Here is a 3778-nt window from a genome sequence, read left to right as displayed (position 1 = left end):
AATTTGCATGCAATACACTTCTATAAGCAACAATCTCATCCCAATAGGTCAATTTCAACATTTTACACAAAGTCCTCAACATTTACACAAACCATAGTTTTCAAAGTTTCAAATTTATACAAACACTACACAATCAAACACCCAACCATTTAAACTAATTACACATTCTCATGGAACCATTTTTCATCACTTAAAAGCAATAAATTTCAAGTTCCATGGCTGCCAAAAATTCAAGGGTTCTTTCCTCTAGATTTTCTTTTGTTTTAATGGTATTTATGCTTAGCTAAACATGCTTTTCATGTTTAATAAAGAGAAGAAGAGGGATTAGTGCACTAATCCTCTGACCCACTTCAAACTTTAATCTTTCTTCTTCATGGGTATCTAAAGCTTCCTTATGGTGTGGGCTAAATTTTTGTGAAGGGTCTATGGGTTTTGGTGAGTGAAAGTTGGGAAATCAAGCTTGCTTGATAACAATGGTGGGGAGGAGAGAGCAAGGGAGATGCAAGAGAGAGGAGAGTGGGGAAGAAGATGAAAGAAAAGTAGGTGGGTTTTGTCTCTTGTGCTTATATATTTATATTTTTATTGTACTTAATTTGTTTTAGATTTTCATAAGCTTATTTTTCTTTTCTTTAAATGCCATAAGTCTTTTTATTTTCCTTTCTTTTCTTTTCTTTCCTTTTCTTTTCTTTCTTCCCATTTTCCAAATTCAAATTCATATAATTAATTTATGTTAATTATTCTATTTCAATTTTAATTTGACATTTAAGTCAAAATTCACATCTAGAGGTGAAATGATCAAAATGCCTTCATGGTACTCCATCGGATTATTTTTAATTTTTTTTATACCAACTAATAAATTCTTTAAATTTTATTTTATTTCTCAAAATTTTTTCCTATATTTTTTTAATATTTATTTCATTAATTTATGCCTCCTCACTATAGTTTAGGTGTAGTTCAGCACATTTTGACTGTCCATCAGATACGAGTCGTCAAACAAAGAAATGTACTGACTACCTATATGAGGGCTGCTACACTCTGCCCCACCCTAAAAATATGTCAGATTCAACCACATGTATCAAGAGATATTATATGGTCGTATCTTCGCTTTTTAATTCTTTACATCCCTCTTGATATGATAGTGTGGCTTATTTTGACATAGTATGAGAATTATGATTGCATTTGGAAGAATATCTTTCTCAAGGAAAACGGTGATCCCCTATTACATTATAAAGGCTATGGGGACTATGAATACAATTAATTTTACTCTTGAGAGTAGTTTAAGAAATGAGGGCAAATAAATTCAATTATAAAATTATATCAAACACAAATTATATAAAATTTAATTAAATTTTATATTTCAAATTTTGTTATGCCAAATGATTCTATTTTAAGTTCAATTTTATTTTCTTTATTCAAAGTTGAACTTGACCATTAAAGCCTAGACGCTCGATCGATTGTATTTTGGGCCAAAATCAAGTGCACATGGGTCAGCAGCAATCCATAGAGTATAAATGAAATTAAATCCTACTCATTTCAGAAATAAATTGTAAATATCTGCACATCAAGCAAGTAAAAAGAAAATAATAATAAAGAATTCTAATGTCCATGTGAGGGTAGGAAATCAGTTTCATTTTCGGAATAGGATTCTTAAATTACTAGCTACTCAATAATAACTTCAATTTCCATTAGAATAGGAAATCAGTTTCCTTCTAGGATCAGGATTCTTAAACTACTTATAAGTAGCCAGGATTCTTAAACTACTTATAAGTAGCCGCTGCTGTCTTTTCAAAGCATTCAATAACTTTCATTTTATCTGGTTTCTTGCAATCATAGATGAGGATAAAACACCATGGTAGAGGTAGGTAGAGGAAGAATTCTCTTAACACTGCATTCTTTTCATCAAACGCAACCCAGAAACCAAGGACTCAATCAAGAAAATGTGCTTCAAAGTGGTATCCTCCCAGCTTGGATTTGGTTTCTTATGTTTAGAGAAATTAAGCCACATTGGCCTAAGGAAAGAGAGACTAAATTTGCTGAAAATCAAAACAAGGAATCCACTACATCTGCAAACTTAGACAATGGAATTCCTGATCTAGATTCTCTAAATTTAGAATATAATGGTTATTTATGTGATTTACTTTCTGATATATCAGAATCAAATGATTAATTTGTTTCTATTTGTTGTGTAAATACATAATTTATTTAATGAAAAAGATTTTCCTTTTATAAATTATTTACAAGATCAATCGTAACTTGAAAAGCACAAGCCACCCATGACACGACCAACGCACCAAGCATCATCACTACTAACAATGTTCCTGATCTTATATGCCTTATCATCCTCTAGACTAAAGAAGCAGCTGCTGTAGAAGTAACAGAAATTAAAGAGAAGTCTTTTTTAATTGCCACTGCTGTAGAAATAGTGGAAAGGTTTGTTTCCTGGTTTAGTATCTTCCAACGGCAAGTCAATGCAAAATAATAAATAAAAGGTAAAAAATAAAAATAAAAGTATCAAGGATTTCAATTTACGTAGACTAGGAAATCAGTTTCCTTTCCGGATTAGGATTCTGAAATTACTTTTAAATAGATACTCAATCAGATGTATTTTCAAAACATTATTATTCATATCTATAACTTTGATTTCAACTGATTTCTTGCAGTATAAAATTGATGATGATAAAACACCGTGGTCGAGGAAGGCCGAGGAAAAATTTTCCTAACAGTAAACTCTGTTCACCAAACATGACCAAGAAACCAAGGACTCAACCAAGAAAATTTGCTTCGAAGAGGTATCCTCCCAGCTTGGATTTGGTTTCTTATGTTAATGAAATTAAGCCACATTGGCCTAAGAAACCAAGAACTCAGCCAAGAATTAAATGTGCTTCGAAGAGATATCCTACCAGCTTGGATTTGGGTGCTTATGTTAGAGAAATTATGCCACAATGGCCTAAGAAAGGAGAGACTAAAATCGTTGAAGAAGGAAACAAGGAATCCACTGCATCTGCAAACTTAGATGACGGAATTCCTGATCTTGATTCTCTAATATTAGAATATAATGGTATTTTGTGGAATTTCTTTGCTGATTTACCAGAATCAGATGATTAATTTGTTTCTATTATTTGTATAATCACAGAATTTATTTAATGAAAAAGATTTTCCTCTTATAAATTATTTACTAGATCTGCAATAAATTGAAAAATTATAGCATTGCACGGAACTCTAATGTGTTGCACGAGTTTGCTTAACTTGATTGATTTGCTTCTCATTGTTGATTTCATTCAACATTGGAGCTAAGAAAAATTGCTTAAAACTCAAACGATGTTAATCTAAGGCAGATTGGATTACTGTTGTTATTATTGAGATTTTCGGATGGAATAGTTTACGTCCCACTGGGAGCGAATATAGAGCTATAGAGTTTAAAATTGGTGTTGATGTTGTTTCTTGGAAACCATACAAACCATTGATTAAAGCATGTGAAACATAATACAAAGATTTTATATTCAACCAGCTATATTAAATATTTATATGCTAAATATATATTTCATTAATTGAATTAATGATAAACGCTTAGTTTTATATAAAAAATTATTTTCAACTACTCTGATCTATTGAGAATGAGTTTAAATTTTGATTGAGAGATAAGTTTCACATTCAAATTTAATATTTTAATTAGAATCACACTATATATATATATATATATATATATATATATATATATATATAGTTAGACAATTAATGAACATCTCTAAATATATAATATAATGTGATATATTTTTCA

Source organism: Hevea brasiliensis, unplaced genomic scaffold (assembly GCF_030052815.1).
Source record: "Hevea brasiliensis isolate MT/VB/25A 57/8 unplaced genomic scaffold, ASM3005281v1 Scaf586, whole genome shotgun sequence".
NCBI lineage: Eukaryota > Viridiplantae > Streptophyta > Magnoliopsida > Malpighiales > Euphorbiaceae > Hevea > Hevea brasiliensis.
The sequence above is the reverse complement of the archived record's forward strand: the minus strand, read 5'-3'. Positions refer to the sequence as shown.